At 40.0% G+C, this 12,071-nt stretch overlaps 1 protein-coding gene across 2 annotated transcripts in view; it reads right to left on the bottom strand.

Annotated features, from left to right (window-relative positions):
• Positions 1–12,071, bottom strand: part of large2 (LARGE xylosyl- and glucuronyltransferase 2) — a 104,736-nt gene that overhangs the window by 27,753 nt on the left and 64,912 nt on the right. The window lies entirely within an intron of this gene.

Raw genomic sequence — 12,071 nt, forward strand, 5'->3', positions numbered from 1 at the left:
ATTTGTGAAAATGATGAAATAGCACAAGAGAAAAGACAAAAAGAGCATGGTGTTGTATTGGCCTTTCAGCCTCTAACTCTCATAAAACCCTGTGGGGGTATAAAAGTGAGGGACAGTGCCTCTAAAGAAATGTTTAATAGGCAGCTTTTGTTGATTCTGCAGGAGCTGCCCAAAATGCTTACACTTCTGGACTCTAATTGTAGCCGTAAAAAACAAAAGCCTGCCGATATACTGTATGAGAAGGAAGCAGCATCAGAGGACTGCGGCGGTTTTGCAGCCTCCCTTGGTCATCTAATCAGAAGCTGAGGACAGCACTGGAGGGATGGCACAGATCTGCGTGGGCGGCACCGGGCTGGAGGCACAACAAATAACTAAGTAAATTAAAGAATAACATAGCAGCCGGCCACACAGAGTGAACGCTCAGCCTGTTTTTGAACATCCCTCATAAGCAGTTATCCTGTGACCCATTTACTTGGGCATGCAGCCACAGATAGTCAGAATAAACGTTTCAGAGGTAAAAATTGAACGTTATAGTCAGAAATCCATCATGGCAATAAAAGGACACCTCAGAAGTATTCCAGTGTTTTAAGGTAATAGTTTATTATTTTGGGGTATTGATTGTTGCTATGCTAACCCAGTCAGTACAATATTTGTGCTCTCTGTATGTCTTGTTACCTGGCAACCTCAATGTGAAAAAAAACATTCAGGAACAAACTGTGGTTTGACAAGAAATAGTGACAGAACATAATTATTAAACCCTTACACATATTTCTGAAAAGGTTAAACCAAGTTACAGCATGATACACTTCAGGTGACCAAGGCAACAGACGAAGATGCATCAAAATGTAAAATAAAAAGACATTCCCACACCAATATTCAAAATTATTCAAAATTAGTCTTAGCCGTTAATGCAAACTGTGGTATATTTCAAATTACAGTACAATTTAAGGAACACACCCTGATGTTTTGCAAACAGCTAATAGGCTAACACTTATTTTTCATCTGCATTTTCCGATCCTGAAAATGGAGTGTACAGTGTTTTTCAGAGGGCACAGTAAGTGGGTTTCCATCCACCTATTTCACTTGTGGAAAACGTCACATTTCGCACTATGCCGATTCTGTTAACATTTATGTAATTTATTCTGATGGAATCCTGGCTAGTAAACAGGGTCCTCTGGTAGTGAGGTCAACACAGAATGAGCTTCAGATCGATACTAAAGAGAAAGAGTAATTGTTTCCCTGATTCTTGGGCTTGTAGCTGACTAGCAGGGAGTCTCTCCTCACTGTGAATTCTGTCAGTCAAAGCTGCAGAATGAACATACAGTATGATAATGCAATTAAGAGCTGGGGGCAGTGCTTTGGTCCAGTGCACGTGTACCCACTCAAACTGATTTATTTTGTTTTAACACCAAGCTAATCACACGGGAGATAGTCCTGATAAAGGGAATAATCAGCGGGCGCTTCCTGCATTAGAGGAGGACAGAGATAAGAGTGGAGACGGGTAATCAACTCCACTCTCTTTCTCTCTGCCGACCTCATTGACTGACCCCCCCTACATGCACGCACGCACAACACACACACACACAAACACACACACACACACACACACACACAAACACATACACAACTATATACAGTCAAGTGCGAAAGTTTGTGAACCCCTTGAGCCTTTTGGAATTTTATTTATTTTAACCATTATTAATTCATTTTTATCAATACCAGTATTTTTTATATGAAATAACAGATGTTTGTTTATCAATTCAACATTTTTATTTTCCAGAAATCAATTGTTAAAACAGATAAAACAAATTATTTGACGAATGTTGTATGTGCAAAAGTTTGTGAACCCTGAGCTGCATTGCTTAAATCGAGCAGGTTGACACAATCAGGTTGGCCAAATTGGTTGATGAAATAGACCAATGTAATGAGAGATCTTTAGGAAAGAAATTGGGTGGCACTAGATAAAACAGAGATAAAACCAGGTCAGTTTAGGCTCACCAAAGTGAACCCATACAGGTCAGACATGCTAAAAGGGAAACAAATCTCAGAGGATCTCAGGAATAGAGTTTTGATGTTACACATTTGTCTGGGGACAGTTATAAATTCATAAAAAAAAATTTGAGCTCAATCGGTCCACCGTGAGGCAAATCATCTACAAATGGAGAGCTTTAAGAGTGACTTAACATCTGCCTAGAAGTGGACTTCCTTCAAAAATATCCTCAAGCGCCACAAGAAAAGTGATTTTTCAGGTAAAAGCCAACCCAAACATTACACCTGGAGATTTGCAGACAATTTGAAACCACCATTATTCACTTGGGAGAAGGTTCTCTAGGTGGTAGGCAGAATTGCGTTTTTGCCCAAACATGGCGGTTTTGGTTATGACCAAACAGTTCAATTTTTGACTAATCTGTCCACAGAATAAGACTTCAGGTATCTCCAGGTGCTCTCTGGCAAAGTTGTGACAAGCAGTTTTGTTCTTTTTTGAGAGCAGAGGCTTCTTCAGCAACCATCCCATGAAAGCCATGTTGACTGAGTTTTCTTCTTATTGTGGAACCATGCACATCTGTCCCAGATGCTGCAAGAGAGGTCTGCAAATCACCAGATGTAATGTTTGGGTTAGCTTTTAACTGAAAAATCACTTATCTTGTGGCGCTTGTGGATATTTTTGAAGGAAGTCCACTTCTAGGCAGATGTTCAGTCACTCTTAAAGCTCTTCATTTGTAGATGATTTGCCTCACGGTGGACCGATGGAGCTCAAACTTTTTTTAAAATAATTTATAGCTGTCCCCAGACAAATGTGCAGCATCACAACTCTATTCCTGAGATCCTCTGAGATTGTTTCCCCTTTTAGCATGTCTGACCTGTATGGGTTCACTTTGGTGAGCCTAAACTGACCTGGTTTTATCTCTGTTGTATCTAGTGCCGCCCAATTTCTTCCCTAAAGATCTCTCACTACATTGGTCCATTTCATGACTCAATTTGGCCCATCTGATTGTGTTTACCTGCTCCATTTAAGCAATGCAGCTCAGGGTTCACAAACTTTTGCACATACAACATTCGTCAAATAATTTGTTTTATCTGTTAAACAATTGATTTCTGGAAAAGAAAAATGTTGAATTGATAAACAAACATCTGTTATTTCATATAAAAAATACTGGTATTGATAAAAATGAATTAATGATGGTTACAATAAATAAAATTCCAAAATGTTCAAGGGGTTCACAAACTTTCGCACTTGACTGTATATACCCCCATCCCAGAACATGTGACAGCAGTTTATAAATTATACAATTCAGGAAAATGTATTTCTATTTTTAAAAACAAAACTTATTCACATTTAAAGTGTCACACGACAACATGCTTTAGACCCTTTTCTGATGTGGTATGTGACCAGCAACTAAATGGCGAGTGAAAGCCAGGACTATCTCCTTCCAAACAAAGACGACGCACATAACCTAAACCTGTGTCTCATCACTTTCCTTTACCCACAATCCTGCTGCTCTGTTTTCTTTACCAAGGTCATCTTTGAGATTGCTGTGAAGTGACGCTGTCAAACCTCTGTGCCAACGGGAGAAACAATTGCCTTGTGCAGCATTACAAAATTGTCTGTTTATCATGTTTCAGCATCTCCCTGCTCTATTTTTCCCTCCTCACCCTCTGCTTCATGACTCTCACCCAATGCTCACTGCTGCTCCTCTTTCCCCCGACCAGCAACACAGAAACAGACCTTTCCTTCACTATCGGCCCTGCACAGTGAAAAACAGACCACTCATCTGGAGAATACTCTGTCTTCATTAAACCTTGAAACTGCAAGAACTCCGTCACTTTAACATCAAATTAAAAGTTGAAAAAAAAAAACGCGATCTACTGTAAAGCCCTTGGTCGCGACAACTCCAGTGCCCGCGAAAGATCCAATCTTACTGCGTGTCACCTGATCTGTGCTAATTTAACTGAACATTTGCAGAAACTAGGGTGCGTCCTAACCCTAATTACAGTTTTTTACGATTGCTAAACCACAGTGGGCACAACTGGAACGACAAGTGCAAAACTCTAACAACAGTATGCAGAGCAGCGGTTCATTCGGACCAAACTGTAGCTCGTTTTTCATTGCTTATACACAATTTTCAAAACTCTACACACCTATCTCATGGTTTAACCACAGCCTGCACAACAATGTGGATTTCCAGCACTTTTTTCAAATGCTAACACACTGCTGCCACAACTGTAAACCACACATTCAAAACAGAATGAATGCCTTTCAAACACTGCAGATTGCAATTTCAACTGAAACACGTAGATGTCTTGTTTTAGACTTGTTGGTGAACATACAGTTTAAAGGGAAAGCTCAAAAATATATATCTTTTTGGAAATGGACCAAGGAAGACAGGTTGTTGGAGGGAGAAGAGTGGCAGTGAGAGTGTGGATGTGTAGAGGAAGACCTAGAAGACATAGAGCTGTAATGTCTGATGAAATACAGTAAGGGCAACACTGATAGAACCTGTTGTGAATCATGGTCTCGGATTGAGAGAGGCAGGGTTGAGAGTGCAACCCAATCTGCAAAAATCTAAAGTTGCATCTGTAATACGAATTTTCCAGCAAACAAAGCTCAGGGTTGCATCCTTACAGTAAATGACAACATTACAGGAATTGATTTCTGTATTACAATTATAGAATATTTACACAGATAAATACTACATTTGGAAATGTTTTCAATAAAACATACAAAATGTGTATCTATTGAAGCAAACTTCTGATTTTAATTTCTTTTCGTTTTCCTAAAAAAACTGGTATGTTATAAACTAAACAATTCCATGTGAAACATTTTCACCCTTTCATCAAAGAAAATATTATGTAATTTGTGTGAAATAACTCAAATTATTCAAACTGTAAAGATTAAGATTCCTCTGGAGTGCAGGGTCGGAGGTTTGATCCCCCGTCTCCCCGCCACATGTCGAAGTGTCCCTGAGCAAGACACTGAACCCCAAATTGCTCCCGATGGTTCAGAGAGCGCCTTGCATGGCAGCTACTGCCATCGGTGTATGAGTGTGTGTATGAATGGGTGAATGTGGTAAGTTATGTAAAGCACTTTGGGGCTGAGAAAATCGGCTAGAAGGCGCTATATAAGTCAAGTCCATTTACCATTTACCATTAAAAGTTTATAATTTGTGTATTGGGGTTTGATGCAAGTGTTTGTACTCTGAGCATGTTCTGAGTGACAGTGTGTGCTATCTCAATGAGGCTGGTTCATAGTGTTTGCTGCACTGAACCTGTTTTGCAGGTGAAGTGAACTGTTCAGCTCCAATGACTGTTTGTAGTGCAGACTGTAGTTAGAGTTTTGCACATTGAGCTACAGTTGTGCCCACTGTGGTTTAGCGATCGAAAAAAACTGTAAGAAGAGCATGTGTCTGAATTCATTATGTCAAACTCTTCCCAAGGTCAAGCAATGAACTGTCTGATTAAATAACTGGACACTTTGCATGGCTAGCAGCATGGTAGGGTATAAGGTTGTATAGCTGATCATGAGGAGGATCCATGTGTCAAAACCTAGTTTGACTTTTTAGGAACTGCCAGCGATCAAACTATGAATTTAAATATGGATGAAAACTCCCTTGAACACTGTGTGAAAAAGATTAGCTCTAATCAGTGCGGGTACCTGTTAGCCTGGGGACATGCTGCCTGAGGACTGTGTTTACTTATTTTCTCCAGTAAATAAACAAACGTGCCATCAACACAATTATCACAGCAAGGTAAGTAAAACACCTCTTGATTCCATATGTTATCAGCTTCATGCAGCCCTTAGAGATTAATATTATTTGACTTATTATGAAGCATAGATTGCTTTGCTACACTGGAATATCCCCCTAAAAAGCAAAAGTTCAACATATTTTGAGGTCCAGATCCGGGTTTAGAGAGGCAACACATCACTTGAACTCCCCGGTACTAGAGCAGGTTAAGCCGACTGTAGCACGGAATATATATCATTGTACAGATTCACAGGTCAACCTTAACTTATCAATCATTCACTCACTTTTACTGTCTTGAATTTTCGTTACACTTCCCGTCCTGGCTGTTTTTATTTGTTTGTTTTCTACATGAATGAGTTGCTGCAATATGTCAACTGTAAGGCACGTTCTGAGATTAATTTATTTCCTATAGGTCACTGAGGCGTACTCGACTTAATCTGGTGTACGATCTGCATGCTGGCCTGCTCTGCCGGGTCGCGTGCATTTCTTTGTGATTTATCAGAGCAAGCTGAGGTGGGATTAGTGGGCTTGTGACCGGGGATGACCTTTTCATTTCATTTCCCCGCAGTCCCACAGACACAGACAGGAATTCACAATGACACACTGTTCTCTCTCTCAACGTGTCTCTTCCCACAGATGAATTGGACCACGTTTCTCGTCTTACCACCGCACAGGGCTTTACATTATCGCTGCTTCTGCTACTGTTGGAGTGAGATATTAGCAGGTTTATTTTTAACCTGCTCCACCCCTTTAACTGCCTGCTCAACCGTTTGGTAGAGCACATTTTGAGTCACTAGCCCCTTTTACACAGAGATTGCGGCATATTGACGGAACAACATCACTCCAAAATGCCGGCTTTGCTTGCTTCTGTGTTATTTACACAGAACCAAGCAACGCCGGCCTGCTGGCGCATCAGTAGCTCCTTTTACAAAGCGTTCCGGAATGAAAGAGGTGCTTGTAAACAGCGTCAGGTGTGACGTAAACATTTAGCGCCGTGCCGGTCAGCTGCTTTACAACAACAACACTGGCAGGTGAATTGAGAGCAGAAGTGCTGGAGCTTGCAGTAAGAGGGCCGTATTTTACTGTCCCCACGATGTGCCAGTTGATCTCGCTACGCGCTGAGTCCAACACCACTGGGACTGTTAACCAAACTGACAAAATCAATCCGCTTCACCTCTGTGTCTGTGTGTGTTTGTGTGACAGGTTGGTTGTGAGCGAGTCTCTTTGTGAGGGCAGAGATCTGCCAATCAGACATACACATACACACAGTGTGTGAACTGAAGTCACGTTACTGTAGGCATAAATAAAGTGTGGATATACGCTCAGACCGCAAGACAGACCGCTGTCAAGGGTATAATGACCGTTGCTAAGGATCTACGTCATAGTTTTGATGGGCTACTACTCGTTCAGAAAACAATGGAATACTTTTTCAACATGACTTTGCATGTATCAGGAGAGCAGTGAACACAGGAGTCATGGTTAATGTCCGACAGGAATCCAGTCAAGACGACGTGAGTACGTTTGGCATATTGACAGTTCAAGCTGAACAAGAGCTTCAGCTTGTCTGTCTTTATTTCTAGCAAGTGACCCGTTCGCTATACTTTATCCCTTACTTAGCCTAGCCTAGCTTTCCCATTGTACAACTTCTCCTGGGCAGAAATAGACTCATACACTCTGCAAAATGAAGCGCGGGGGTTTGGATTGAGCAACGGACCTTATGATCAGCTAGAGATTATACGCCGTTCCTTTTATTTGGTGATTTTTACGGGACATCAGGCCGCCGTGATTAATGTTAAACACACGTCCTTCAACTGGTAACATGGTCGCATGTTTAGAACGTAGGCTATGAAACGTCAAACGCCCCCCTGTTCCGCAACAACAAGCTGGAACATTTAAACAGAGAGGCGGAACTGATTGTGTCGGGAATCTTACTACCCCCCGAGGTAGTAAAATTCCCGGAACAATCTCTCGTACCTTTCTTCCCTCGTTCCGCAACGGTCGCATTTATACAGCAGGGCGGAGGGCCGAAATTCCGGCATAGTCCCGGCTTTCACTGGCTGTGTAAAAGGGGCTATTATATTTTATTGAGGGGGGTGCTCAATTTAACTAAACCTGATTGGGCCTTCTCTACCATTCGGCTAACGTATGTTATCCTAAAAAAACACACTAGATGTCACTGTGTCTTTAAATGGTATGCCTCGTAGGTCCCTTAAAACCTGAAAATCGTAAACAGGAAAATCACTCCAAACATGTTGACAGTTTTTGGGTGAAATTTTTAAAGGTAAGTATATTTTTTCAACAAGTCATATTGTCCAACGCCCTAATGAACAGAATTATGTAAATTGATACCACAAAAAAGACTTAAATAAACGTGTAATACTTTTTTGAAAACTACCCCAGCCAAACGGTTGATTTAGCACTGTATGGTTAATGTAGCAAAGTGCATCTAATGCCATTATAATTTAATATGTGCAATACAAATCAATACTTCTGATCATTCATTGCTGTAAATATGAAACATGTAATGCTATTTCATCATAAATATGCTAAAATAATTTCTTATTTACGTCGTTTTTGTCACTTTCTGAGATTTTTTTAAAATTCAGCCATTTATACGTTGCCCATCCACTTATCCAGGGTTGGGTCGGTGTGCCAACGGCTCCATCGGACCTCAAATTTCCCTTTCCTTAGCCACATTAACCAGTTCTAACTGGGGGATCCTGAGGTGTTCAGAGGCAAGCTCAGAGATGTAATCTCGCAATCTAGTCCTGGGTCTTGGTCGTGCCTGGAACATCTCCCTAGGGAGGCGCCCAGGGGGCATCCTTACCAGATGCCCCAACCATCTCAACTAGTACTTTCTTTGCAAAAGGAGCAGCATCTCTACTCCAAATCTCTCAGGGTGACTGAGCTTTTCCCCCTATCTCTAAGGGAGCAACCAGCCACACTGAAGAAACCCATTTTGGGCACTCGTATCTCGTTCTTTCGGTCATTACCCAGCCTTTATGACCATAGGTGAGAGTAGGAATGAAGATCGTTCGGTAGATCAAGAGCTTTGCCTTCTGACTCAGCTCTCTTTTCGTCACAACGTTGCGGTAAAGCGAGTGCAAAACCGCCCCTGCTGCTCCGATTCTCTGGCCATCTCACTCTCATTGTTCCCTCACTCGCAAACAAGACCCAAAAGTAGGCTACTTGAACTCCTTCACTATGGGGTAAGGACTCATTCCATATCTGGAGTTGATCCATCAGGTTCCTACTGAGCACCATGGCCTCAGATTTAGAGGTGCTGATCCTCATGCCAACCGCTTCACACTCGGCTGCGAACCGATCCAGTGAGAGCTGAAGGTCAAAGACCGATGATGCCATCATTACCACATCATCTGCAAACAGCAGAGATGAGATCCTCAGCCCACTGAACTGCAACCCCTCCCCACCATGACTACGCCTTGATATCCTGTCCAAGAATATAACAAACAGGATGTTTTCCGATTGAATTTGGTAAATATCTTAAATTAATATGTGGAAATCGTAACTAAATATGTGGAAATCATAACTATCAAACATAATCCGATTTCAACCAAATGACTAATGTTGGTAAGACATAAGTCATTGATGCAATTTTTTCCTGTGTTATGCAATGTTTTTTTTAAGTATTAGAATAAGTCAGGAATTCAAGAACCTCTGGGCCTTTTTTGCAAGTGAGCGGGCAATGGAACATGAGTATTTTGACGACAAGACAGCTAGCATACAATCAAAAGTGAATTAAATTTGAGTATATTGGGCTGTTACACCTCAACACAGATGAGGTCACGATGAAAGTTGGAAATGCAAAGTTTTCTTGCTCGATTCAACATTTTCGTCTGTTGAAATAAAAAACTGCTATTTTTTGTGGCATACTACAAGAAAAAAACTTGATCCAATGCCCACAAAACATATTTTGTTGTTTATTTCATTATACCTTGGCGTTATATTTTACTTTTCTACTGTTTTTGGTATTTTTAGGAATTTTGGTACTTTAACCATGAATCGCCATCTCAACCGTTTGGTAGAGGTTAAGGCGAGACACCCCAGGTGAATAGGGATTTTTTTTTAACTTGTAGATATCATCACGAAACTTTGCCAGTTGATTACTGACACTAACACAATTATTTTTTGTATTACATGTTTTTCTTTAGTATTATATTAAATATGCAAATATGGCAATATTTAACCAATTATGCGTAAATTTGGGTCATTTTTCGAGAAAAAATTTGAGATGTTGGATAAAGCCAGCGTTAAAATCTCTTTTATTTTAAGCACATATTAGTTTCTAAGGTTTTTACACAACAGATTTTGGATACAGCCTTTTTTCATTTAATAAATCAAAAAATACTATGTACATGTCTTAGAAATGCATTTTAGGCATGTTTTTAGGAGGAAAATGTATCATAAATCAGACAATTAACAATATATTAACAAATCCTTCTGTAAAAACCTTTAAAATAGTGCTATGAATGATTATAGAAAGTTTGGTTGATGTCAGTGGTATAGAAGTTGAGATATCTTTCGCAGAGTATTGGAAAAAGCTCATTTTGAGAAAACGGCCGTTAAAGATAAAAACGTGAATTCTGCTGATAATCACTGATGATAGCTAGAGTAATTTATTGAATTAGGCCCTACACCCTTCAATGCCATATAGGCCTACCACTGCTTAACATATAAACCATAGCATAGTAACATTTACATCCACATGCTAATTTAAACGTGATTCATGTATTATTAGCCACTGTCTGTCAACCTGCTCCGGAGTCGGCACAGACGCTCTCTCTCCCCACCATGTCCCCTCTGATCCTCTGACAGTCTGTGTCTCTCCGACGTGATCGGCGTGATTTACATGTCTTTAACACTTCCCCCCTTCAAATGGCGATCATGTAGTGTCCGTAGCCAATTGATTAAGTATTTTTTTTTGTGTTGGTTTGGCATATTTTCGACGTTTTTCCCATTTTATTTTGTGATTTTCGAGCTACCGCGGCTAGCATCACGTGATGCCTTTTAGCGAATCACATCGTCAGAAATGTGCATTAGCCAATGAGGTCGCGTTCCTAGCATTGAATCCCTCCTCACACTTTCACGATTGGTTACTGATACAAAGGAAATGACCATATTTGGATCAGATAACGTTGTTCTTGAGATTCAGAGCTTTCCAACAGTACCATGGTTATTATGATTCATACAGCGGTCGCGGTGCTGTATGTTACGTTAGAATGCTCACTTTTGACGAATTTAGGAGCAAAATACAGACGCAAGCAGTCAAAGTTTAGTAAAATAAACACCTAAAACGTATATTTTGGACCTTTTATCCATACTAGTATGAAAGAAGAGATGTTATGGAAGCTAAATAGACACAAATCTCAAAATTGACCAGTGCTTAAAAAAACGATGTTTTTGCCTGCCGTGTCTCGCCTTAATATTTAAAAAACTATGGGGTCCAAGCAAAAAAAAATATCCGATTGTGTTTATTATTTACCCAAGGGGAAACAAAATGCCAAAAAAAAAATGTTCCATTGCTTTTTTCTTGGTGCGGGAGTTAAAGGGTTAACCTTGTCTTGATATTCTGGATTTTGACTAATTATTGTTCAGTGCAACAATAAATGTCTTTATCTAAGATCACTCAGGTGAACATTTATTTGGATTCAAAGGCATTGCCATCGTCCAGATTGCATTTTAAAGCCCATACTGCTTTAAGGGGCTTATGAAAATACCATCAACTACAGCATACAGTAAGTAAGTAGTGTTTGGGCGACTGTGGCTAGGAGGGTGGATCTGGTCGTCCATTGATCGCAGTGTTGGCAGGCATTGGAACCCTGCTTGGTAACTTGATGCCATGTAATCTGCTGCAACTCTTAGCTCTTTTAAAATCAAGTCTGAAGACTTTTCTGTTTCCCCCGTCATGTTTTATTTCTATTCATTCACTTTTAATTGTTTTATCATATTTTACATTCGCTTTTCTAATGTTTATTCTATCAAATGATTGATTTCTGTTTCACTTTTAACCTGCAATTTTATTTAAATGTTTTATTTCTATTCCTGTTTGGTAAATACAGTGGGTTAGAGTCCCACGGAAATAGGTTAAAGTCATATTTTACATTCACTTTTCTAATGTCTATTCTATACTTGATGTATTTTAATCTTGATATATTTCATGTCCCTGTAAAGCACTGTGTCTGAATTGTGCTATATAAATATACTTGCCTTGCCATCAGTGTGTATGTCGGTTTGAATGGATGAATATGAAGTAAAAACTGTAAAGTCCTTTAGATTTAAAAGTGCTATGAAAATGCAGTCCAGTGG

Source organism: Ammodytes marinus, assembly GCF_949987685.1.
Source record: "Ammodytes marinus genome assembly, chromosome: 1".
NCBI lineage: Eukaryota > Metazoa > Chordata > Actinopteri > Uranoscopiformes > Ammodytidae > Ammodytes > Ammodytes marinus.